Source organism: Macadamia integrifolia, chromosome 8, assembly GCF_013358625.1.
Source record: "Macadamia integrifolia cultivar HAES 741 chromosome 8, SCU_Mint_v3, whole genome shotgun sequence".
Taxonomy (NCBI): domain Eukaryota; kingdom Viridiplantae; phylum Streptophyta; class Magnoliopsida; order Proteales; family Proteaceae; genus Macadamia; species Macadamia integrifolia.
In genome coordinates, this window is record NC_056564.1 from 21,549,988 (window position 1) to 21,577,778 (window position 27,791).

Consider the following 27,791-nt stretch of genomic DNA (forward strand, 5'->3'; position numbering starts at 1 on the left):
GAGGATGTCCTCATGGAGGAGGAGTCCAGTGAGGAGGATGAGGACTACGTTCCTCAGGGTGAGGAGGCGGATCTGATGGGCGGCAGTATCCCTGAGGAGGCGCCTCAGGAGTCGAGAGGTCCGGGTCCTAGTTCTTCCGGAGCTGCAGCCCCACCATATGGAGCCCCACCACCTGGGAGTGGTGACTACGACTATGAGGACAGGACAGCCTCCATGCGGGCCTGGCAGGATGGCCAGGTCCAGATACTGAGGCGGCTGGACGAGATTGCCTCCCGACAGATCACCTTGGAGGATTCCTTCCGTAGGCTGGGTCAGGACTTGGATACCAGGGCCACCGCTATCTCAGCAGACTATGGCCGGCTTCGGAGGGAAGTACGGTTGGTGAACACAAGGTTCGATTACTACGATCATCACTTCAACGTCAACTCCAGGCCTCCGGCGAACGTGGTGATCATCGACGACGATGACGACGACCAGTGAGGGGTTGGCTTGCCCACACTAGCTGTTTATCATTTTCTCTCTTTTTGTAGACATTGTGTATTTATTTATCTCATTCCTTGTAATTGCGATGTAACTTGAATTTCATTTATGGAATGAAATATCTTTGGATAGTGGACTGTTGTGGTGTTTACATATGTGGTGTACCTGTGTGGTTTTGTGGTGCTGTGATTTTTCTATTTGGGCTCTTTGTTATTATTATTATCTGTTGTTTATCAGGTTTTGTGTAAAATTTTTGGAAATCCCACTTTACGCCGTTATGCTGCCGAAATTTCATCTAAATAGTACTTTATAGGTTATAGTTCCAATCTAATTACCTTTTATCTACACTCACGCATGCCATGAATGCAACTTATAATATAACTCCATTTTATACTTTCTTTCTTTGACTTTTAATCTTTAAGCTTTTATCTTTACCCAATCCCCATTTTCCTATTATAGAGTCTACGGGATTCTAATGGTATGCTGTAAGTGGAGCAGAGCATCACGCTCTGATACCACCCTTTGTCACACCCCGTTCACACTGAACCGGAGCGGTGACCGAGTTAACACCGGTTAACCCAAACCTGCCAGGATCATCAGATACTGTATTCCACCACAGCATACACACTCTAACATCAATTCATCAGATCAGCGGAAGACTAAAATTTACCTGTAAATAATTCCCTTATACTTGATACCCAAATGATGATACCATAATTAAATACATTTGGGCCCGAAGGCATGATATATACACAAAAAGAATCAAGTTTGAACATCAAATATATACAGGAAATCATCAAAAACATTAGAGTACACAGCCCGGCATCGGTATCAAGGCTGGAGCTCAGCTCGGCCTCAGAACCGCTGCCCCGCAACACAGCTCTCACACGCGCAGTCTACGCCGTGCTCAAACTCCTCAGGGGTCCACCAGTCCTCCTCAGGAAACTCGACTGTGGGACCCACCCCATGCTCCTCAGATGCATGACCTGCAAAAGCATCTAAAAAAAAAGGATGCACACGTGGAATGAGCTCACTAGCTCAGTAAGTAGAGAGGTGGACCACACACGACAGTCCACACGTCACAACACATCATATGCACTACATGTCATGCAATTCATTTTAATTCACATACACCTAATCAACATTACTAAGTCTTTGGTTTTAGTGCTACTACAACCACAGTGCGCGTATACTCCGGGTACGAGCCGCCAACTCCCTCCCGCGATACGCCCATAGGGCTGTTGGAGAAGGCCCACCGTGAGTACTCGGAAAAATAAAGACAATGCCGTCCACCGGCTCTCAACAGAAATGTAAATAAATTAAATGACAGTGCTGACTCCAGCAATTTAAAAGCAGTACGATTGGCCCTCTTGAAATACCACCGGGGTTGCCGACTGTCCTACATGACTCGCCGGGCGTAATGCCTAACCGCCACAGTGTTCGACAACCGCGACCCCTGCTTCCCCCCAAATGGCAACCCAACACCTGAACCCCTGTTGGGAAGGGTCGTAGCACGGGATGGTGAGAATCCTAATACCGCATGCTCCTATATGCAGTATGACTGCATAGTGCCACCGTGTCCCATACCACGGGCCACCAATGCATTCGTTTCCAAGCCGACCATGGCATCTAGTCTATCAATGCATTATGCAACATGATGTCCGCATTCAACATATAACATCTCATTCAATTTGCATTTGAAAAGTAAACATAGCATATATGCACATCAATGAGTGGAATGACTAATCTATATAGCACATTCATGATGACATGACTAGATTAGATATGGTTATATGAATGCCAAACAAATGCCTTGAAACAAGGCCACACGTCCTCTCTCCACTTACTTGTAGCGTACAAGGAGTCCCGCTCGGTACGGGTGAGATCCGGAGTGAATCGGGAAGGCTTTGGTGAACCTAACAAAATTGAGCGGGGTTAGTACTTCACCATTTTAGAATCAAAATTAATGAAATCCGACGTCAAAATCGTGTTTAGAACGTCGAAAGAAGGTCCCACGTCCGATTTGGGCTCGATCGGACCTAAAAATCACATTCTGGCCACTCGGGTGGGTCACTCAGGTGGGTTGTCTACCCACCGGTCATACCCGCCGGTAGGACCCGTCGGTCCTACCCGCCGGTTTGGCCAGAACCCCCCTGGTCCTCTCAGGTGGGTGACTCAGGCGGGTTGTCTACCCACCGGTCCTACCCGCCGGTTTTGGCGGAAAAACCCCAGTTTCTTCTCAACTTCCCCCATTCCTTGGGGACCCAAATAGGGCTTTTCTCAACCCATTCCTCACACCTTTAAAGTCCCATAAGATGGTTCTAGCTTAGATCTAAGTTAGATTTGAGTGAGGGGAACCATCTTACCTTCTTTGCTCAAGAATGACTTCAAACCCTCCAAATCACTTCCAACTCACAATGCTCCTTCTACCTTGTCAACATCTCTTCAAATCCTTCAAGATCAACACATAAATCATCTATTAAACCTTAGATCCATCATTTCAAGGGGTGTTTACAAGATCTTAAGAAATCATACTCGAATCAAGGGTTTAAAGCGTGGGTTTGGCGAATGTTTATAAAACCCAGCTTTTCTTACCTCCAACTGTAGATCTCGAGTTGAAGATTACTCTCCCGGCACCGGAATGGCAAGATCGAGCTTCGGCGCCGCTGAAATCCTTCCTTTCTTCTTCTTCCTTTCTTCTTCCCTTTCTTTTTCTCTTTCCTCTTTACTTTTCTCACCAAACGTACGAGGGTAATAAATGGAAAGAAAAGAAGTCATAAAGCTTTATATACTATTCCTACTTAAGTGAATAGTGATGGATGGGTCACTCAGGTGGGTGGGTGTACCCACCTGACATACCCACCCGAGAGTCAAAACTTGGGATTTTGACCGGGCTCGGACCCCGGCTCAAACCCCACCCCAGGCATACATTGTAGCTTACGTATATATCTTAAAATATAGATATAATACCTGTTTTATCCGTACATAGCCTTATGGTAGGTGCACGTACACGGTTTGGGCACTCCCCTCTCTTCTGGCACTGGCTCGGACTTGTCGGGCCAGCCGTTGTTTAAGGTCACCCGTGCCATCATAGCCCATAAGGAACCCGCTCTAACATCCACTGGCTCGGTTCCTGCATGGTTAAACCGGTTCAACCGCGAAATCAGACCGGGTTTAAGAAGCGGGATATTACAATAACGATAATGTCTGAAATGGAATCTAAATACGGTGTATTATACACCTTCAATATACCGTAGTGCTCTCATATATAGATTGCTCCATGTTGTGCGGTTGAACCAAATCCAATGCACCGCACCAATTCAAACACTCACAAGAATCTTTGGGAAAATTACATTATTACCCACTTCTGGGTTTCTCTTTACAAAATTACCAACTAAAAGTTTCAATTAACAAAAATACCCAAAATTGAGTTTGGGTTTACTAAACTACCTGATGAGCACATTTATGTATGAAATCTAGGGTAGTAAAACATGCATTTTACATATTTAGAATGGAGCTACCTTGGGTTTTACTCTCTTTTTGCAGGTTTTATATTTTCAAGGCCTTAAGGACTATCGGGCGCTATATCTTCAATTTTACACGTAAAGAGGTCCTATTTCTTTCCATGGTTGCGAAGAGGACGAAATTCTGAGCAAGATGGATGTGTTCAATTAAAAGTACACATTCGTTTGGTCACCCGTACAAATGATTATTCTTTTCGGGTCAGAAAAAAAATAATGGATCAGAACTGAACCGAGATGCAGAACCAGCCCGTTTGCAATTGTCCCAGAGGTACAAGGAATACTCCAAATGCCAACAAGGATCGATGGACCATATCCTTAAGTGATTAAAGATTTTTTTTTGGTAACAACAACTACCTAGCTTAGTTGGTGAGCTATGGTGTACAAAATTCCCTTGCTCACCAAGAGGTCTCAAGTTCGAATCTCATGGTTGTTTTTTTTAGAGAATTTGTTGAAGATTTCTTGCTTTTCACTCACTTAAAGCACTAAGAGCATGGAGGGGATTTCCACATCAAATTATAAGCAAGCAAAATCGTGGAAGCAAGAAGAGAAGAAAAAGAAAAAAAAAAGAAAAAAGGAAAGCAAAATCGTGGAAGCAAGAAGAGAAGAAAAAAAAAAGGAAAGAAAAAAAGGGAGAACCAAAGATTGTCCAAATCTTCTCTCTCCTCCACATCATCACCAAAGATTGTCCAAATCACACAAAGGAAGAAAAAAAAATCGTCCCTAGGAGAGAGAAAAAAAGAAGAAAAATAAATTAGAAAAAAAAAGGAAAGAAAATAAGCAAAAAATTATAGGAAATTTCTCAAAATTTATTTCTCTCTTCTCTCTCCTCCATCTTAGCACTTTTGGACTCAAAAGATCTCACAATCAATTGTGGGTTTCTCTCTTTTAGGAAAGAGAAAATTGTTACCCTACCTCTCCATTCCCTATAAATACAACTCATGTAAGAGGAGGAGACACAATTCATTCTTCTTCTAGTTTTTTTTAGTTGCTCTCTCTCCCTCTCTCACTCTTTGGTTTTAGTTCTTCTCTATTTTTGTTTCAATCACTTTTGTAATAGTTTTTTTTTATGTCAATTAATGGAAGCACTCTTTTATTTTTATTCAGTTCTTTTTATGTTTATAATTTATGCAATTGAGTTGTAATTTTTTAAGTTATAGTTCTAGGCTTAGATCTAGGTGACAAGATCACGAGCCGTGGAGCAATTTTTTTTCAAGTTCAAGCATTGATTCAAGTAAGTAGGCTCATTCAGTAGTCTTCTCTCCCCCCTCTCATTCCCTCTTCTGACTACCCTTTCTTTCTTAATTCAGGATTTTTATTTTCAGTTGTTACATTATTGTTATCCCTCTCCCTCAAGGTTCATGGCTAGTGTATGTGTTGGCTTTGCCCCTCCTAGCCATAGAACCATCAATTTATTGTTTTTATTTTAATTGTCTCCCTTTTCCTAAAGCCAGGTAGAGTAACCCTTGTAAGAGTGACTCTCTGGTCAAGTAGGGAAGCTCATATTATGATGCATCACTCGGGCTAAGTAGAGAAACCTACTTGTGAGTCTCTCTCTAGCTTTATCCCCTTTCTTTTACTTTATTTTTATTTCAGTACTTTTTTTTTCTTTTATTTATTTATTATTTTTTTTTAATTGCGTGGCTTGCGTCTTTAAATTCTTAGATGACGAATGGTTAGGACGTTATTTTAGATACATATGTTTAGGACGGTAATTAGAATTAGATCACAATAATTAATCGGTTCACTTTCGCATTATTAAAAGAAATAAAAAAATAAAGTGGCTGCTCTCTCTGTGTTCGACCCGTAGCTACACTGATCCGTACGCTTGCGGTTATATTTTAAATCTCAAACACTACCCACTCAAAGTTTTAGTAATAAAAAAATACATGATTATATGTGAAAGATGAACAATCACTATTTTGGATAGTTTTGTAAAACCAAACTTGATTTTGGGTATTTTTGTTTACTGAAACTTCGGGTGGATAGACCCCAACCTAATTTTGGGTATTTTCGTTAACCATAACTTTTTGTGAGTAATTTTGTAAAAGAAAACCCAAAAGTGGGTAATCATGTAATTTTCCCATAATCTTTTGCGTCATTGTTCCATATCTTCATGCCCACACCTCAGAAAGAGAATCTGATGATGTGGCTTGATCTTAGTTACCCAAAAAGTGATATAGTGCTTGCCATTGTATAGAACTCAATACTCTTGGCCTCTCAAATGTGCTGAAACAGAATATTTCATTTTTAAGGCATTCTACCTCGAATTTCACATCGGCCATAGAACTAAAAACGTTAGGAGAGAGGTAAGATAATGGAATACACTCATACATGCAACAAAAACTCAAAGTAGCTTCCCCAATTGGCTTTGTTTCAGTGCCATAACTTATTTGTCCAACATCGAAACGAAAGATTCAACTTGTCTTGGAACCATAACTGGATGAGCTTCAATTTTGTTGTGGATTTTACTCTTACGTATGCCATTAAGATTTCCCAGATTAGCTCTAAACACACTGCCATAAACCTGTGATTTTAAAATTTTAACTATATGGAGTCTTCACCTGCTGCTTCCAACCACTGCCAAAGCCTTTATAAGGTTGTAATACGCTGTCAAATATAATCCATTATGCCCGGATACATCTGTGATTATCAGTTAGCCTATTATACTTTTGATTGTTTGGCTTCCTTAGCTCCACTAGATCATAGATGCATCACTAGAAATTCCTATGGTTTCCAACAATGAAAACCTACACTTCACACAAACTCCAATATAGTTAAAATTGAGTTAGAGAAATAAAGTATTTACAATTGGTTTTTTCCCCAGTTTTCCAAAACTTTTATGCGTCACTAAAGATGCCAACATCTCAAACAAAAACTTCACCTCCTGTGGAGGCATGGAACAAAAGTTGACCAAATTTAGCAAGTGAAATACATAAAAAAAAAAAAAAAAAAGGAAATATTACTCCCCTCCCTTGAACTATGGCGAAATATCAAGTTCTCCTTACACTTTTTCAAAAATATTACTCACCTCCCCCTAAACATAAAGATTCTATCTAACGTCCCCATCCATTTGAAATAGTTGTTAAGTTAGTCAGGTTTTTCTCATAATACCTAAACTACCCTCAGACATGTAAAATACCTAGTCCAGAACACATAGATAGCCATGGCAAGAGCCTTGATCTTGTTCGCTCTTTGTATCCTTCCGGCTCTCATGAGCGCTTCTCACTCGTCAAGAACCCCTTTGTCATTGTCGGCAAGGTTTTCTATCATGCTTGCCGTTGTGGCTTCAAAACTCTGCTACTACTTACATTCCTGGTAAATTCACACTACTAATGTCCTTCATTTCCCCCTTCCTCTTCGTTTCTCCCTTCCCCATTGTTTTCCTGATCTTTCTTCACTACTTTATGGTGTTAGGTTTTCCAAAATGCTTGCTTCACCAATTTATGGTGTTAGGGTTTCCAAAATGCTTGCTTAGTTTCTTTTAGGCTCAGATCTGAGAGTAAAAAATAGAAATTAATGGATTTCTACTATGAACACCATACATCTGCGGTTTTCTTATGCTTGGATCGCTTAATTTAGTTGCTTATGATATCGTCTGTTTAATTCCATTAAATTTTGTAGGTGCAAAGTTTAGGGTGGAATGCAGGGACCGGGAAACACTTAAGGTCATGTACCATGTCGATAGTGTGACAGATGCTACTAGAACTTACAGGATCACAGTTGTAGATGAACACAAGGAGGAGCTCTGTGAATTGTTTCTCTTTAGTAGCCCTCAAACTAACTGCACAGCCAAGACACGAGGGGGGTGACAGGTCTCATGTCATCCTCACCAACAACAATGGAATCATCTCCAACATCCGTCATGCCAACACCATGGGATTCACAAAGGATTTTGCTTTCTCTGGTTGTACCCAACTCCTTAAGGAATTTGCCATTGCCATTTGAGATGATTATAATTTAAAAAATCCTTTCCAAACACATTTGCTATCATATGCCATGTTAAATTTGTAGTTCAAACTAAGTGGACTTGTGTACCTGTAATCAAGGGGTTCTGATAGACAAGTATTAAATGGCGGTTTAGTTCGTATAGGGCATAATGGGTATTTTACATATATGAGGGCAGTTTAGGTATTATAAAAAAAAATGGCTGACTTAATAGCCATTTCAAATGGCTGGGGACGTTAGATAGAATCTTTGTGTTTAGGGGGAGGTGAATGATATTTTTGAAAACGTGTAGGGGGAAATGAAATAACCTAGAGGGGGGAGGGGGGAGGGGGGTGAATAGGTTATACTAGTGGAAATTCAATATTTTCAAAATAATTATCCCAAGTGTGATTGAGAGAAACGAGAAACTATGGAATAAAAATCACAATCACACAACAATAAGATTAATAGTGGTTCGACTCAATCTGAGTCTAGTCCACTCCCTACAAGAATCCTTTTGTAAGGTATTCTACTAGTTCTCCCTTTCAGTACAGTAGGTAGGGATAAACCTTTACAATCTTTTATGGATAAGAGTATCATTCCAAATCCCCTTTACAGTCAAAGAGGCACCTTTACAATTTCCTTTATAGGTAGAGAGACACCTTACTCTTTTTAGGATAAGAGAATCCTTACAATCCTAAGTACAGTATGAAATTGTAAAACAGAAATTAGAGAGAGTGGAATAAACAAGAATACCTCTGGTGTAGTACAAATGATGATAATGAAAAATGAATGATATACTTTTTTTATAAAATCTTCTCTATAGCTTTGATTTGGACGAAAGAATGTAGAAGACTTAATTAAGACTTGAGCTCTTCTATGAAATGTGGAAGACCAAACTACTTAAGTAGGATAGAATGACTTTTTGACTTTTGTATGCTCACAATAAAGCTCTTAATGCTCAGACTTAATTGATAATTAATTATGAGCATCTCAGGTATTTATAGATGAGATTAGGAGAGCATTTTAGTTAGTAAATCAGACTCTAACCATCATATTCTGGATCTACCGGTTGACCACCATCGGTAGCTGGTCGACCAGATGAAAGTCTTGTTTATGACAGACAACTATCGTATTGGCCAGTTGTTAGTATATTGGCCATAACTCTTCGGTCTGACATCGAATTAACCCAATTCAAGTTGTGTTGGAATCATGACTCGATTTTTTACAACTTCCATGTATGTTTCATTTCTTGATATTGATTCTAAGGTTTCCCGAAATATCCTTGAGTCTTGGTATAGTGATTTTCACAGAAAGTCACAGAGCATGTATTTCCAATTATGTTCTACACCACCTATAGACATCCGGCTTGGTCAATGAATGTCCTATAGTTTTTCTAGTGAGATGATATGCGATGCATGAGGTGCATGCACAAATACATATAGATTGTACACTATACAAAGAGTACTAGACTATCCTAGGATCTTCTTCTTGACTTGAGCCTTGAAGTCTTCATGATCACTTGATGATTCTTCTTTTTCCTTTCATCTTCTATAGTCTTCATCTTGACTTGAAGTGTCCACTCTTGATCTTCGTGTCTTGACTTGATTCTTTAAGCTGCATAGCTTGTACTAACTGCCACTTAGCTCACATAGTTAAAGCTCTAGTTTGTTTGTTATTACCAAAACATTTGAAGGAGTTTGGGCATATTCCCAACAATCTCCCCCTTTTTGGTGATGACAAACAACCATAAGAAATGACAGTGGAATACATATCATTTACATGCATGCAATCACATATCATTTCAAAATAAGATTTCAACATAAGCACTCAATACTTTCTTCCCCTTTTGTCAACAGCAAAAAGGGTAGGCATGGAAAAGACAAAGTATGTGCAATGATTTATAAAGTAGATGCTTCCTCTGAACATGTGCTAGAATTAAAGTAAGATATCCACCATTCAAAACAAATCACATATTAAAATAAGCATTACTTTAGCAGTGCAGCATATAGGATTCCACGGAAAAGAGAAAAATGGGTTTCAGCTCAAACATTTAATAAAAATAAAGATTTAAACATAACGGTCACAAGACACATCTTATAAAAGAAAGGATCATCCTATTCTTCTTCACTCTCATCTTCAGCTTCATCTTCTTCGCCCTCTTCTTCTTCTATCTCATCTTTTCGGAGGAGCTTTAGGATTTCATTATGCTTTCTCTCCATATTTTCTAACTGGGTAAGGATGATGTTACCGAACTTCTCAAGATTTGCAATGGTCGCATAGTTAGACGAGTCACCACTCCCTTATCCTTGGGGCTGACTTGGACCAGCAGCGGTCTTCTTTGAAGCAACGCTCTTCCTAGAAGGAGGTTCATCTTGCGAACGGTTGAGATGTCAATCTCTTGGGAAAAAGGCTCAAAGATTTCATCAGTGAATTCCACATGGAAATAATCTAGAACCTGACAGATCATTCTTCCATAGGGAAGATTTCCCTTCTGAAGTTTGTCACCATGGGCAATCATGGTTTTGATCAGAATGTAGGGAAGATTGATGCTCACGGTCTTACAAACACAATAAGTAAGGTATGCATGAAAAGATGAGACTTCATCTCTATGACCACCCTTTGGCAGGATGTTGTAGGGGATGATGTGGTTGGCTATCCACCCCAAATCAGCAAGTTCAGTGGCTTTGATCTTGTGGGTGTTGGCACAGTTTTTTATAATACTTGAGTATACAGTGTCAATGTCCATAAACCTAAACCTTTCAATGTAGGTCTTGGGTTGGTAGTATTTAAGGTCACCTTCGATAGATATGCCAAGGATTTCTCCCAACATCAGAATATCTATGTCAATGTGAACACCCTTCACGTAGGAATGAACCTAAAGAGTTTCTTCTTCACCAAAGAAGATAAAGTTGTAGAAGAACATTTTTACCAAATGGGGGTAGCATTTGGTCTCTAGTTTGAGTACGTTTCCCCATCCCAAAGCATCAAAGTGGTCTTTGATAGCATACCTAGAGAGAGAATCAGAGTTAATGGTTCTTCCTCGCTCAATCTACCGAGGAATGAACATCTCCCATGATTCTCGAGTAATGGATGAGGAGAACCATTTGTCTCCACTTGGAACCTTCCTTTCCCTTTCTGAGCAACGTGCTTCCTTGTTTTGGTAGGACGTTGAGACTCCATGGAGAGGAAGAGCCAAGAGTTTGAAGGAGAACAAGGATTTTTGGGAAAGAGAGAGAAGATCTTGTAGATCTAGGTTTTGGATGGAGTTTACGCTAGGGTTTTGGGAGAGGAATGGTCAAAATAGGGTTCTTAGGGATTTTGGGTTTTTTAAATGATGAGAAGAACTCACAAAATTAATTTTTAAAGGATTCAAATCATGGTTGCGGTGGTAGTAGACCAGTAGGATGTGGCGGTCGATCGGAAGATTATTCGGTGAGAGGCCATCAACCGGCTCATTTTTGGTGGTTGACCTAAATATGGTTCGGTAATTGGTGGTCAACCAACAATTCAGAGGTAGTCGATTGATATCTACAGGATTTTCCAGAAAACCCAGAAAAGAATATTTTTGAAGGGGGGTTTTAGATCCGATCTCTCAAGGGCTTGAATATGCATGATACTAAAGATTTATTATTCACCCAAATGGGTTACAAATTCCAAGCTCCTTCCTTAAGGTACAAAACATTTCTTCACCTAGAGGTATAGTGAAGATATCTGTGAGTTGTTTCTTAGTTTCGATGTACTCAAGGAAGACATCTCCATTCTGAATGGTGTCTCGTAGAAAGTGGTGTCTAATGACTATGTGCTTTGCCCTTGAGTGCAAAATGGGGTTTTTACTCAAGTTAATGGCACTGGTGTTATCGCACATAATTGGGCAAGATTCAAACTTCACTCCAAGGTCTTGGAGAGTTTGCTTCATCCAAAGGATTTGGGCACAACACCGACCAGCCGTGACTTATTCAGCTTTAGTGGTGAATAAAGCAATGGAGTTTTGTTTCTTGCTAAACCAAGAGACAAGGCAAGAGCCAAGGAAGTGACAGGTAGGGGTGTCAACCAGTCGAGCTGGATCAATCTAGATCGGGCCTAATCGGGCTTGACCACTTGAAAGTCTTGCACCGTGAATGCCCAATTAAGTAAACAGGCCTAGTTTTGGGGGACATGGTACGGTTAATAATCGAGCCGGTCGGTTTCAGGATTTAATCGGGCTACCATAAACGGACCTTAATCGGGCCTTAACAGGGCTATATAGACCTATTTAACTTTAAACAAGCTTTAAACGGGTCCTTTTTAAAATTGTTCCATTAAATGTGCTTAAAGAGGAATACCAAAAAAATGAGGCAAAGATGGGCATAACAAAGAAAAAGATCCAATAGTTAACATGAATTAAGCCAAAGATGCGCAATGTAATTAAATTACTGAAGTACTCGATCTTTAACCCACGAAACTCAAATCAATTAAACTATTCCTACATAACCCAAGTTTAGTAAGTTCAAGTCAATTAAACTATACATAAAAAAGATGAATGTTCATATAACAATTATTACCATCTCAATTGTACATATCACATACCCTTAGGACTAAATACAAATAGTATTAAAAAAAAAAAAACACAAGTAGTATTAAAGGGGTTGGGCTAAGTTGGGCTTAAAGGAGTCGGTTCAAATCTGGCTTATGGGCCAGTCGAACGCCCATCAGGCTAGGTGGCTACACCATGTACTACCTATTTATAAATGTGTTGGGCTCAAGCACAACACGTTTATTAATCAGGTTAGTCTAGGTCAGACTATAAATGTGTCGGGCTTAGTCGGGCCTACTGGTGCAGGCTTGGAATTGACACCCCTAGTGATAGGTACCACTGATACTTTTTTTGTCGATATGGCAGCCAACAAAATCAGCATCTGAAAAGTTGATTAAGTCAAGGGATTGGTTTTTAGGATACCATAATTCCACATCACACGTGCTTTTCAAATATTTGCATTTTTTTTTTTTTTTTACAACAGTGAGGTGAGATTTCTTAGAATCGGCTTGAAATCTAGTACATACACATACATTGTACATGATATTCGGTCTATTAGCTGTTAGATATAGAAGGCTCCCAATCATATCTTTATATCTAGTGACATCCTCAAAAATGCCATGTTCATCCTTGGTGAGCTTTAAGGATGAACTCATCCGAGTGTCTGAAGATTTTTGACTGTTAATACCAAATTTCTTTAGAAGCTCCTTGGTGTACTTACTTTGGTTTATAAAAATGCCATTTTCAGTTTGTTTAATCTGAAGTCCTAGGAAGAAGTTCAATTCTCCCATCATACTCATTTCAAATTCATTGTTCATCTTCTTATTAAAATCAATACACATTTTCTCATGGTTGAGCCAAAGATGATATCATTTACATAAATTTGAACAATGAGTATGTCTTCTTTCTTGTTCTTCATGAATAGGGTAGTGTCAATCCTCTCCCTTGAGAAGCCACTTTCAATTAAGAAAATACTCAATCTTTCATACCAAGCTCTAGGAGCTTCTTTGAGTCCATAGAGGGCTTTCTCAAGTCTGAAAACATCGTTTGGAAACCTTAAATTTTCTAAAACCAGGGGGTTGAGCTACGTACACCTCTTCTTGAATGTAACCATTTAAGAAGGTAATTTTTACATCCATTAGATATAATTTAAAATTCTTATGGCATGCAAAAGTGAGTAGCATTGTAATGGATTCTAGTCTTACTACAAGTGCATAGATTTCATTATAGTCTATTCCTTCTTGCTGATTATACCCTTTGGCTACTAATCTAACTTTATTTCTTACTATGTTTCCATCTTCATCTATTTTATTACAAAAAATCCACTTGGCACCAATGATGGTGTGGTGGTCAGGTTTTGGGACAAGTTCCCATACCTTGCTTCTTTCAAACTAGTGAAGCTCTTCTTGCATAGCAACAATCCAATCACTGTCTTTTAGTACTTCTTCTATGTTTTTGGGTTCAATCCTTGAGATAAATGCAGTATGGTTGCATATCTCTAAGGTTTTAGATCTAGTTTGGATTTCTCTATCTAAATCCCCTATAATGTTTCCTAAGGGATGATTCCTATGGGGGATAACTTTCTTAGGTAGTGTTTCTACTTTTTCATCAGCAAAATCTTTTGTTTTTACCTTAAGATCATCAAAAGAAACATCATTCACTTTTTTCTTTATCTCATCAAACATAGTATCATCATCATCAACAAGAGATTTATTCAAGTCATTAGGCAATGATTCATCAAATCTAACATTCATGGATTCTTCAACCAGTAATGACTTCTTGTTAAAGACTCTATATGCTCTACTGTTGAGAGAATATCCAAGAATATTCCTTCATTAGATTTTACATCAAATTTTCCAAGATGGTTTTTAGTGTTTAGGATGAAACACTTACAACCAAATACCCTAAAGTGGTCCACTTTTGGTAGTTTAGCAAAATACAACTCATATGGGGTCTTAGAAAGCAAGGGTTTGAGAATTATTCAATTAAGCACATAGCAAGCTATATTCAAAGCTTCAGCCAAAAAATATTTAGGCAAGGAATACTCATTGAGCATTATCCTAGCCATCTCTTGTAGTGACCTATTTTTTCTTTCAACAATCCCATTAGATTAAGGTGTTCTAGGGGCGGAGAAGTTATGGTCAATTCCATACTTAATACAATATAAGTCGAACTGACTTATATTGTCAAATTCTCCTCCATGATCACTCCTCACAGAGGTTATTGTATACCATTTCTGATTTTGTAATATTTTAGATAAAGTTACAAACTCATCAAAGGAGTCATTTTTGTTTTTGAGAAAAATAGTCCATGTGCATCTTGAGTAGTCATCCACAATTGTAAAAGTATAAGATTTTTCATTTATACTAAATACATTAATAGGTCCAAACAAATCCAAATGAAGGAGTTCCAATGGTATTGAAGAAGAAACAATGTTCTTCGACATATGGGAAACTTGGTTTGTTTGCCCTTTTGACAAGCATCACAAAAATTATTTTTCTCATATTTGATCTTAGGAAGGTTTCTAACAAGATACTTGGATGTAATGGTTTGGATCAACATGACATTTACATGTCCAAATCTTCTATGCCATAATGAGGTTCACTATGGTTAGAAACCAAACATGCATTCAAGGGGCTTGTTTCCTCAAGCAAGCAAACATAAATATTGTTCTTCCTAGATCCTTTAAAGATGAGATCAATATTTGCATCTTTAATATAACAGTGAGAAACATCAAAGTCTAGTTTATATCCAATACCACATAGTTGAATTACACTCAGAAGGTTATAATTAAGATTTTTCACATAATAAACATTAGAAATGGAAATACCTCCTAGTTTTATCTTTTCAATTCCAGTAATTTTTTCCTCAACTGTCATCTCTAAAGGAGACCCTGTTGTTTTATAGTTGTCCTTGTTGGCAACCTGACCATGTGACAGTGATGACGTGGCTAGTTTGGGTGACGTGGTTAGAAATGATGATGTAATAGCATCCAGTGTCACCGATGAGATAACATAGCCACATTGTGTGCATGGAGTCGTTTGATTCATCCATGGTAGGTGGTGCAAGTTTTTGGGTTAAAACTGGTAAAATTAGCCTATTTATGCTCGGAGATATTTTTGACAATGAAAATGACATTTTTGGAAGATCGTTTCTTCATGAAAAAGATAAATTGTAATTTATCTAGTCTAGTACATCTGATTTTGTCGTATTCCAATACCGTATGAAGAAGTTACGGTATTTGTGGCAGTCAAGGGTAATTTCGGTATTGAAGATGAATTTTTTTAAAGAATTTTTCTACATGTAACAATACGAAAAAAATTTAACGGTTCTAATTTCATTGCGTTCCAATTTTGTATAAGGAAGATGCATCATTAGAAAAGCATTGGGGCATTTTAGTCTTTTTATATGGCTAATTCAGATGATAGGGTCTTCTGGAAAGTTGTAGAGTTTCTAGTCATGGTTCCAATGCACTTTGTTTTGTCTTGATCGAAAGTCTTATGAAAAAATTACATGTGTTTCTGTGAAGGTGATTTGAAAATCTGAACTATAAAACCAACAGTAGCTCTCTGCCAGTGGGGGGTCTTTTCGAACTTTGGTTATTTTTAGAGAATTTTCTTGCAATTAACAGAAGTTATGGGCTGGTGTATAATTTAAGGAAGTGGGTGTTGATCGAGTATGGCACATGTGTATTAAACTTTCTAAGAAAATGCTTTTTGGGGCTTATAAAGTTAATATGGATTTTAGATCCAGATCTAACGGCTGTTATTAGTTTCAGTTTTTGTGATTGGGAGACAAGGTACCTTAAAATCCAGAAAATGAGCCAATGAAAAATTGACAACAAAAAGTAAACTGACTGATGACATAAGCATGACATCATCAAGTCAATTCTACTTTAATTAATGATTCTAATCTGATGGCTGAGATTCAAGATCCATTACATGGATCCAAGGACCTATATTAAAGGTGCATTTTTGATTAATTGAACGGCCCAGATCACGCCGTTGCTTCCCACTCCGCCAGTATACGCCAAGCCATCCTTTGAAGATTCTATTTCTAGCTTTATGGTTAGCCCAACTTCAAATGGCCGTATCTTCCTCATTTCAACTCCGATTTGGGTGAACCAAATTGTAAATTCTTCATCTCTCTGAGCTCTACATAGTGGTAGATAGAAATAAGGGTTTTAGAGACTATAAGGCTGTGGTTTTGATGTGTAAATCTCCTTCTTCATTATTGACCATTGAAAAGCTTAAAGGCTTCATGTGAGTTGTTTTACACTCCATTAATCATGGTTCAGAAGGGTAGTTGGGTGGTATTGATGGTATCTTATCTCTAAGCCAAGGAAAGAAGAAGAATGAAGAGAGGAGCTTCCTCCTTTGTTAGTAGAACCATGAATGGATTTTGTTGCTTAATGAGAGTTTTGTTTACTCCACTAATGAGGGTTTAAGGAGGTGGTTAATGTGTGCTGATGATACATTGATTCAAAGCCAAAGAGGAAGAGAATAAACCAAATCATGGTTTGCTTGTGGTTACTTTGAAGAGCAAAAAGCCAAAGGGGAGAGAAGGTGTGAACACCAAGCTTGTCAGTGCAAGTTTTCAGTCATCCCAAGCAACCGGTTGTGAGATTCCCTAACCTTTAATTTCCATTATATGCATGTATGTATGCTAGGGTTAGTTGATGATGAATTGTATACATGCTAGGTTAGTTGTGGATGAACTGTAAGCATGCTAGCTACTTGTGGATGTATATGCTAGGCAGGGCTTAACTGTAGGGCATTGATATAAGCCCAAATTTACTGTATTCTTTATTGAGTGCTTAGTGGGTGTTAAGCACTGGGAGTGGGTGCTCCTGAGCATTAGCGGCTATACATTGTATCGGCACTGCGAGTACCATCTCAGCTTCAGCTTGAGAAAATTGGGTGTGGGTGCTCCCGGCTATGGGTGCAGTCAAAAGTAATGTATTGAGTAGATACAAAGCCTTTACGGGCACTACTCTGGGGATGTAGGTAAATTGCTGAACCGCATAAAAACCCGATGTTGTTGGTGTGCTTCTTTTTTGTATTATATATATTGAAGTATGTGGAATTCCGAATGAGTGTGTACACTTGGAAGTGCCTATAAGAGGCTGAGTGTTCATATGACTGTGTGCAAACAGGGACAAGTACAGGGATAGGTACAGGGATAGGTGTATCAAGGTTTTTTGTGTCAGATATCGGACAAGTTTTGGGGGATCAAAATTAGACTCATTGATTCACCCCCCTCTCAGTGACTGTTGGGTTACAACAATTGGTATTAGAGCTGATTCTCAATGACAGTTTGATCAACAACTGAGTGATCTAGAGGCAGTGGCAGTGATAGTATGGCAGGTGAAGGCTATTCAGGACATGCACCAAAGTTTGATGGATCTAATTTTATCTTTTGAAAGAGAAGAATGTAGTTGTACCTAGGTTCACTGGGTTATAATGTTTGGGCATCAGTTCTGATTGGGTACAAGAAACCTGAAGGAGGTTTGATTGACAATGAAGCCAAAAAGGCTTATTGTTACAATCAGAAGGTCATGAATGTAATATTTTCAGCATTGGATAAGAGTGTGATGGCTAAGGTAATGGATTGTGACTCAATTAATGATATATGGGGAAGACTGAAGAGCATTTATGAAGGAGATGACAAGATCAGGAAAGCAAAATTTCAGATCTTCAGAGGCCAGATTGAAAGTCTACTAATACAAGAGGGAGAGAATATTGATACCTATATGACCAGGATAAATGAAGTGGTCAATTCTATTAGAGGTCTGGGAGCCAATTTAGAGGATTTAGTTGTTTATCAGAAAATCCTGAGATCTCTATTGCCCAAGTACGACTCCAAGGTGTTAGCTATTGAAGAGGTAAATAATTTAAACGCTATCACCCTTGATCAAGTGTATGGCACTTTCACAGCTCTAGAGATGAGATGGAGAAAAGGCAAGTCCAGTGACAAACAAGCTGCTTTCAAGGCAACGAAAAACTTATAAGTTAAGGAGAAGAAGAAACATCCTATGGAAAAAGACACTGATGAGAATGAAGATGAGGTTACAATTCATTTCACCAGAAAGTTAAAAAAGGAAACAGAAAAATACAAGGAAAAGTTGCCTTTCAAATACTTTAACTATGGAAGGGTTGGACATTTTGCAGCCAAGTGTCCTAACCACGAAAAAATAGAAAGTGATGAAGATGAAAGTGAAAAGAAAATTCATTTCAAGGGAAAGAAGAAATTCTTCTTAAACAGATACAAGAAGGGCAAGGACAAGAAGAAAAAGTTTGATTTATAAGAAATACAGTGACATATTTGATGAAACTATGTTCAGAGTACTCACTTCACCTAGGAAGTACCAAGATGTACAAAGACCTCAAACAAAGTTACTGGTGGCCAAACATGAAAGTCACCATAGCTTTGTATGTGGCGACTTGTCTAACCTGCCAGAAAGTAAAAGCTGAGAGGCATCGACCTTATGGTACTCTTCAGCCACTCCCAGTACCAGAATGGAAGTGGGAAAGGATCACAATGGACTTCGTCACTGGACTACCAAGTACACCTAAGGGAATGGACGCGATATGGGTGATCGTTGATCAGCTTACCAAGACTGCTCATTTCATTACCATCAAGACCAAGTTCTCCATGGCCAAACTAGCACAACTTTACGTGGACAACATAGTGCGTTTTCATGGAGTGCCAGTGAGCATTGTTTCAGATAGGGACCCAAGGTTGAAGACTATGGGAGAATTGTGATTGAGAGAGAAGACTCAGAAAATGAAGATGTTGAAGATGACTCTACTCCAAAAGTGCATCGTAGCAGTAAGAAGCTTAATGACATTATCAATGATTAGAGGACATGCTCAGGGCATGTACAATGGAGATGAGTGGCAGTTGGAAAGAATCTATACCTCTTATGGAGTTTGCATATAACAACAGTTACCAAGCTACAATTGGGATGGCTCCATATGAGGCGTTATATGGCAGAAGAGAGCAGTACAAAAAGATAGAATGCAGACTGGTCCAATCAGAAGAGAAAATCCATCTATGTTCTATTAGACTAACCGTGCTAGACAACCACAGTTGGCATGGCCAAGCAAGAGAGCAGAGAACTATAGATACAATCAAAGTCCTCAATAGAGTCCTAGAGCATATGACAACTTCAAAGCTCCTTACAGATGGCAGGTGGAACCAATGATGTAGAGGCACACTTTCAAGGTTATTGTTACAAATGCAACACTTTTGAACACAAGATCTTAGATTGTAAATTCAACATTAGTCCAAGGAGTTATGTGGACAGAAATCCTTTTGTACCCCTTATGGAAGAAACAATTGAATGTTATAGATGCAATAACCTTGGACATATTATAAGGAATTATAGATCTATGTTTCCCCTACAAAGATAGAAAAACAAAGGTAAGCAGAGAGTTCTTAGAAACATAGAAGATGATGAGATGGAGAGACAGTTTTCAAGATAGAAGAAAGCAAAATAATCTCAATCTGTCAAGACAGTCTAGGTTCAGTGAGTGAGAGAGAAGAAGATGAAGAAGATGTAACAACATTTGTTATTTAGAGAGCTTTTAAGGCTCAAGGAGACTCTACTCCATAGATTCTTGATAGTGGTTGCTCAAGCCACATGACAGGAGATAAGGAATGGTTTGAACAGTTACAAGCATTTGAAGGTGGATCTGTGAAGTTTGGCAACAACAATTGTAATACCCTACTTTTTAAACCCGATCTGATTTCGCGGTTGACCCGGTTTAACCGTGTAGGAACCGAACCAGAGGGAGTTAGAGCGGGTTCCTTATGGGCTATGATGGCAAGGGTGACCTTAAACATCGGCTGGCCCGATAAGTCCGAGCCAGTGCCAGAAGAGACGGGAGTGCCCAAGCCGTGTACATGCACCTACCATAAGGCCATGTACGGATATAGCAGGTATTATAGCCATATTTTAAGGTATATACGTATGCTACATCGTATGCCAGGAGTTTGGTTCGCGTCAGGCCCATACTTTGTCAAAATCCTAAGTTTTGGCCCTCAGGTGGGCTGACAGGTGGGTGCACCCACCCACCTGAGTGACCCATCCATGTGCACTATTCACTTATTTAGGAATTATATATATAGCATTTATGACTTTATTTTCTTTTCATTTATGACCCCGTACGTTGGTGAGAAGAGTAAAGAGGAGAGAGAAAAGAAAGGGAAGAAAAAAGGAAGAGAAGGAAGAGGAAGAAAAGAGGGATTTCAGCGGCGCCGAAGCTTGATCTTCCCATTCCGGCGCCGGAAGAGTAATCTTCAACTCTAGATCTACATTTGGAGGTAAGCAAAGTCGAGTTTCTTGAACATTCACCATACCCAAGCTTAAACCCTTGATTCTAGTAGGGTTTCTTGAGATCTTGTAAATCCCCTTTGAAATGATGAATCTAAGGTTTAATGGATGATTTATGTGTTGATCTTGAAGGATTTGAAGAGGTATTGACAAGGTGGAAGAAGCATTGTGGGTTTGAAGTGATTTGGAGGGTTTGAAGTTGTTCTTGAGCAAAGAAGGTAAGATGGTTTCCCATTCCTTGAATTTAACCTAGATCTAGGTTAGAACCATCCTATAAGACCTTGAAGGTGTGAAGAATGGATTGGGAAAAGCCCCCATTTGAATCCCCAAAGAATGGAGGAAGTTGGAAAGAAACGGTGGTTTTCCCGCCAAGACCGGTGGGTACAACCGGTGGGCCCCTACCCGCCTGTGGGCACCCACCTGAGAGGGCAGGGGGGCCTTCGGGCACAACCAGCGGGTCTAACCGACGGGCCACCCTACCCGTCGATCCTAGTAGGGGCCCCTGGCCCAACCGGTGGGTGGTACCGACAGGCTCTATCGGTGGGCCCCTACCCGCCGATCCAGACCGGTGGGTAGGACCGGTGGGCCAGACAGCCCACCTGTCTGACCCACCCGTGTGGCCCCAAAGGTGATTCTTACGTCCGATTGGACCCAAATCGGACTTGTGACCTTCTTTTGACGTTCTAAACATGATTTTGTCATCGGATTTCATTAATTTTGATCCTAAAATGGTGAAGTACTAACCCCGCTCAATTATGTTAGGTTCACCAAATCCTACCCGATTCGCACCGAATCTCTCCCATACCGAACGGGAATCCTTGTACGCTACAAGTAAGTGGGGAGAGGACGTTTGGCCTTGTTTCAAGGCATTGTTTGGCTTTCATTTAATCGTATCTAGTCTAGTCATGCCATCATGAATATGCTATGTAGATTAGCCATTCCTCACATTGTTATGCATATGTGCTATGTTTACTTTCTAAATGTAAATTGAATGAGATGTTTATATGTTGAATGTGGACATCATGGTGCATGATGCATTGATAGACTAGATGCCATAGTCGGCTTGGAAACGAGTGCATTGGTGGCCCGTGGAATGGGACACGGAGGCACTATGCAATCGTACTATTGTCATATAGGAGCATGTGGTATTAGGATTTTCACCATCCCGTGCTACGACCCTTCCAACAAGGGTTAAGGTGTTGGGTTATCATTTGAGGGGAAGCAGTGGTCGCGGTCGTCGGGTCACTGTGGCGGTTAAACATAACGCCCGGCGGGTCATGTAGGACAGTCGGCAACCCCAGTGGTACATTCAAGAGGGCCAATCATACTATTTTTAAATTGCTAGAGTCAGCACCTTTATTTTCAATCATTTACATTTCTGTTGAGAGCCGGTGGACGGCATTGTCTTTACTTTTCTGAGTACTCACGGTGGGCCTTCTCCGATAGCCCTATGGGCGTATCGCAGGAGGGAGTTCGCGGCTCGTACTCGGAGTATACGCGCACTGTGGTTGTAGTAGAACTAAAACCAAGGACTTAGTAATGTTGCTTAGGTGGATGTGATTTAAAATGAATAGCATGGCATGTAGTGCATATGATTGTGGTTTGATGTGTGGACTGCTGTGTGGTCCATCTTTCTACTTACTGAGCTAGTGAGCTCATCCCACGTGTGCACCCCTTTTTTTTAGATGATTTTATAGGTCATACATCTGAGGAGCATGGGGTGGGTCCTACAGTCGAGTTTCCTGAAGAGGATTGGTGGACCCCTGAGGAGTTAGAGCACGGCATTGACTGCTCATGTGAGAGCTGTGCTGCGGGACCGCAGTTCTGATGCCGTGTTGAGCTCCACTTCTGAGGCCGAGCTAAGCTCTTCTATGTGATGCCGAGCTGGGCTCAACCCTTGATGCCGAGCTGAGCTCTAGCCTTGTTGCCGAGCCGAGCTGTGTACTTTGATTATTTTGATGAATTCCTTTATATACTTGATATATGAATTGTACTGTTCTTGTGTAATTATCATGCCTGCGGGCCCACATGTATATAATTATTGTATCATAATTCGGGTATCAAGTATATGAGATTATTCACAGGTAAAACTTAGTCTCCCGCTAATCTAATGAGCTTATATTAGTTGTGTGTATGTTGTGGTGGAATACAGTATCTGATGATCCTGGCAGGTTTGGGTTAACCGGTGTTAACCCGGTCACTGGCCCGGTTTTGTGAGAACGGGGTGTGACAAACAGTGGTATCAGAGCTTGATGCTCTGCTCCACTCACAGCATACCATTAGAATCCCGTAGACTCTATAATAGGGAAATGGGGTTGGGTTAATGTAAAAGCTTTAAGGAGTTAAAAGCCAAAGAAATAATGGAGTATTAAAAAGGGTTGCATTATATGTTGCATTCATGGCATGCGTGAGTATAGATAAAAAAGGTAATTAGGTTGGTGATATAACCTATCACGTACTAGTTTGATGAAATTTCGGCAGCATAACGGCGTAAAATGGGATTTTCAAAAATTTTACACAAAAACACCTGATAAACAACATATCCAATACAACAAGGATAAAAAAATAGCAAAATACACCACAACTAAACTACACAAGTATTCCACATCTGAATTCACCACAAAATTCACTATCCAAAAATATATTATTCCATAAATGAATCCAGTTACAGCGCAAATACAAGGAATGATAAGAAATGAAATATACAACAAGGTCTACAAAAAAGGGAAAACAGATAAACAGCTGGTGTGGGCGAGCCAAGCCCTCACTGGTCATCGTCGTCATCATCGATGATCACCACGTTCGCCGGAGGCCTAGAGTTGACGTTGAGGCGGTGATCGTAATAGTCAAATCTCGCGTTCACCAGCCATACCTCCCTCCGAAGCCGGCCAAAATTTGTTGAGATAGCGTTGACCGTGATGTCCAAGTCTTGACCCAGCCTGAGGAAGGAATCCTCCAAAGTAGCCTGCCTCTCCAGGATGCGTTCCTCCCTGGAGGCACTCTTGTCCAGCCATCTCAGTAGCTAAACTTGGCCATCCTGCAAGGCCCGCATGGAGGACATCATGCCCTCGAAGTCGTATCTACCACTCCCAGGTGGTGGAGCTCTATGTGGTGAGGCTGCAGCTCTGGAGGAACTGGGACCAGGACCTCTCGACTCCTGAGGCGCCTCCTCAGGGATGCCATCACCCACCAGATCATCCCCCTCATCCTGAGGAACGTAGTCCTCATCCTCCTCACTGGACTCCTCCTCCATGAGGACATCCTCCATAGGGGCAGCCCTCTTACCCCTACCTCTCTGAGCTCCTGCTCTCGGAGGTGAATCCATGAGGGTGTGGAGACCCATCCTCAGGAGGTTACTCTGGTCAAACCTATCATCCGGAGTCTTCCCCTCCTCGCCGCTCAAGTCCACCCCGAAGAACTCGAAGATCCTAGTGAGGATCCTGCCATAGGGGAACCCTCCATCCTCAGGGTGGGAAGTGTGGTGCTCCATCGTCCTGAGAATGATGTAGGGGAGGCACAAGTGCTCAACACCTCCCTCTGCGGTCATGAAGATACAGAAAGCGGTGAAGGCTGTCATGAAACCCACCTGGTTCCGATGACCTCCTCTGGGGACCAGGTTGAACTGGACCAACCGAGCAAATAAACGAACCTCGGGGTAGAAGGACGTCTCGGACTCCGGACGGGTACTGCTGCCGCAGATGGTCTCGTAGATGAAGTCCAGCGTCTCTAAACTTATGAACGGTCCCAGAGGCTTACTCCTGGGAGGACTGTAATATCGGTGCCCAGCTGTCGATATACTCAGGATGCTGGCCAAGGTACCCACCGTCAACTGGATGTCTACCCCCTTCACCAAGCTGCTTATGGTGAACTCCCCATATGGATATGACACCTCCAAGTTGCAGTAGAACTGACAGACTAGTTGCTCGTAGCATGGTCGATCTACGTGAAGGATAGAATCCCAGCCCAATGCTGAGAACCTCTCCTGAAGCCGAGCCTTGTGGAAGTCGTCGACTACCACGGTCTTCTCCATCATCACTGACCTCTTCAGGAAGATCGGCCAGTTGGCTGCTGCCTCTGCACTAAGGAAGTGCTCCTCATCATAGTCTGTAGGGTCAGACTGGGCAGGTCCGGGTCTCCCAGTGCGGGGGGCTGAAGAGCTGGTCTCTGCACTCTTCCGCTTAGTAGCGGTGGTACCGGTGGTCGTCTGCCAGAGGAAGTGGGGTAAGTAAAGAAAAGGAAATGATAGCAAAAAAAGAGGGGAAACCCAAAACCCAAATTCTTGCAAAATGGAGAAAGCGACAAGCAGAGAACCTATAGACATGATGCACGGTAGGTGACGACGCAGAGAAATATGCCAAAACAGTAAAAATGACAGCAAAGAGCATAAATAACACGAGGGGATTCAATTCCAATGCGCAAATTCGAACATAATGGAGAACAACCGGAAACCATAGGACTAAGACGAAATGCCATAGTAGCGGGATCATGAAAGTGCAAGAACATACCCAAATAGACTATGGAGTTCCATGAATACAAGTAGGTGATGAAGATCAAGGAAACCAATACAAAAAGGGGGGTTTTTTCAAGGGAATACATGGGGATTCCAAGCACAATGGACAATTCATGAAATCTATAGCATATCAAGCACAAAACAAGTGAAATGCATCACAAAGGAGTCATCAATTGTAGAAAAGGATCAAAAATTTAAGAAATCCCCAAATTTGGAAACCTAGGGCACGATTTGGGGTTTTCTCCAAATGAAGGGATAAAATCCTAATAAACTACAAGAGACCACAGTAGAAACATCACAATCACATGGAAATGCTATTCTATGGAAAGAAAGGTGGAAGGAAAGCCTAGATTGAAGCCTACACATGCATTTCACCCCAAAAGGAAAATTCTGAGAAAAGAGAAGAAGAAACTTACTTGAGGAAAAGGGAGAGTTAAACCTTCCCAAAAGCGCCGAGTTGGTGAGTAGACTCGCGAGTAGAAGCGCCGAGGAGACCTCCAAGATCGCCCAAGGAAGAGAGGAAGAAAGAGAAAGGAGTTGGGGAAAGAGACAAGACAGAACAGGGTCTGTAGGGCCCTGTTCGTGTTTTTACACGGGCAGGACCGGCGGGTCTGACCGACAGGCCCCTACCCGCCGGTGCTACCTACCGATTTGAGGCACTGGGACCGGTGGGCTCGATCGGTGGGCCCCTACCCGCTGGTGCAGCCCACCGGTTATGAAAATTGGGAAATTTTGAAGATTTTTTTTCCCTTCTCTCCTCCTAGCATGATTACATTGTTTCTCATTACTGATAGTATTCCTATATTAATGTGTTATGGTCAAGTGGGACCATTGACACACCTGTTGGGGTATTGGCCCTGTATCTTGGAAATTAAGTTACGATTTATTGTGGGCTATCATACACTACAATACCTTATGTGATGGCATATAATTGTGTGCCGAAATCAATTCTTCGGTGTTTAACCAATATGGTGTGTGATATGTTCCAGGTACAGGGATACGATGGTACGTACTAGATCCGGTAGTACTGCCCGAGGTACCTCGCGGGGTCCTCGTCCGGTCGGTCGACCACAAAATCCCAGGGGGTCCCGCTCTATGGGGCAAACCTCACCTCCACTACCTCCAGAGACCCTTGGTCAGGGTGGGGCACATGGGGACCCACCTATGACTGCACTCCCGGACCCTCCATCGGTTATTACACTGAGAGATGTTGCTACTATAATTCAGCAGTCCCAACAGGCTTTTCAACAACAAATGCTTCAGCAACAGCAAGCATTTATGACTGCTATCCAGTAACAGTTGGACTTTTCTCAACCGGGTCAGCCTCCCCTAGTACTCACTCCACAGGACCCGCCTGTAGGGTCTGGAACGGGACCACAAGTGGGAGGTACACCTCCAATCCCACCATTCGGTGTTCCTCAGTATGGGATGCCTCCTTCATACTCCTACTATCCTACTTATGCTCCTAACTTCCCGGCGACGAGTAGTACGTCAAGGGTAGTGGAGTCATTCAAGAGGAACTTACCACCTGTATTCTCTAAGGTGGGGAGTGATCCTCTGGAACCAGATCAATGGATCCAAGAATTAGAGAAGATATTTGAGGTGCTTGAGTGCACGGATGCACAGAAACTCATTTGTGCTGGGTTGCAACTCAAGAAAGAGGTAAATTCTTAGTGGCAAGCCTCTAAGCCCATATTGTTGGCGGCCCATCCAGAACCGACTTGGGAGCAGTTCAAGGAGTTGTTCTTGGACAATCATTATCCGCACAGCTTCAGGGACCGCAAGGAGACTGAGTTCATGGCCTTAACTCAAGGAGGTAAGACTGTCCTTGAGTACCAACAATAATTTGAGAGTTTGTTCCATTTTTCCCCAAGGCATATGAGGACAGCTGAAGAGAAGGCAGCGAGGTTCCTAAAAGGCCTAAAAGCATCTATTGGGTCTGTACTTGAGGTCTTGGATTTGACCGAATATGGTCAGATTGTGCAAAAGGCCAAGACCATGGAGGATAAGCAAAAGGGTGAACAGTCCCTCACTCCTGGACTGTGGAAGAGAACAAACCCATTTCAGGATATGGGGAATTCCTCCAAAGCATACCGCGGATCGTACATTTCTGGGCCTATGTATAGACAGCCCTATAGGCCATCTGGCTACCCTCCTAGACCAGTTGGTGGTTCGGGTTCCACCTCTTTCCGTCCGAACACAAGTGTGGCACCTACAGCTCCAAGGCCACCTCGACCTCCATCTGCAGCGGGTCAAGTGCAGAGGGGCCCCACCCCAGTTTCGACATCTCAGATTCGTTGCTTCAACTGCCATTCATATGGGCATTATGCGAAAGACTGTCGGGCCAGACCAGCCTTGCCCTCCAGTCAGCCCTCTGCGTACCGACCTCCCTTAGCTCGGGGAAATCAACCGCAGGGAAGGATGTATGCTCTGTCAGCTGAGGAAGCTGAGGCCAGTACAAAAGTAGTGGCAGGTACATTTTAAATTAAGAAATTCATT